Raw genomic sequence first — 329 nt, 5'->3', positions numbered from 1 at the left:
GCTGCATCCATCGCACCGCAGCAGCCCCTTCTGCATCCCTCGGGGTGGGTCCCCCACCCGGGGTCCCCCCGGTCACCGGTGGGGTGGGGGGACAGGGGCTGTGGGTGACCTTGTGGGCTGGAGCACACAGCAAACATCGTAACGTGGAGATAAGGAGACGCCAGGAGCCTCCCGTGACATGTCATTAGGGATGGGCCGCAGCTATCAGGTGTTTGCTAACGTAATAAAAATGGTGGCTCGGCCTCAAGCGTTGTCAAAGGAACCGGGAGGTATTTGCCCCTTCCAGGGCTAAATAACAACATCTGATAAGTGGTCTGCAGCACTGGGCT

General features: G+C 59.6%; 1 protein-coding gene across 1 annotated transcript in view; it reads right to left on the bottom strand.

The window, feature by feature from the left end:
- LOC104159177 (hepatocyte nuclear factor 1-beta-like) overlaps positions 1-329 on the bottom strand; it is a gene marked incomplete at its 5' end in the record, with an annotated part of 4,097 nt that overhangs the window by 476 nt on the left and 3,292 nt on the right. The gene's annotated exons all lie outside the window — the stretch shown is intronic.

Source organism: Cariama cristata, unplaced genomic scaffold (genome assembly GCF_000690535.1).
Source record: "Cariama cristata isolate BGI_N322 unplaced genomic scaffold, ASM69053v1 scaffold22573, whole genome shotgun sequence".
In the NCBI taxonomy this organism is placed as follows: domain Eukaryota; kingdom Metazoa; phylum Chordata; class Aves; order Cariamiformes; family Cariamidae; genus Cariama; species Cariama cristata.
Note: the sequence above shows the minus strand (reverse complement) of the source record. Positions and strands in the feature narration are given on the sequence as shown.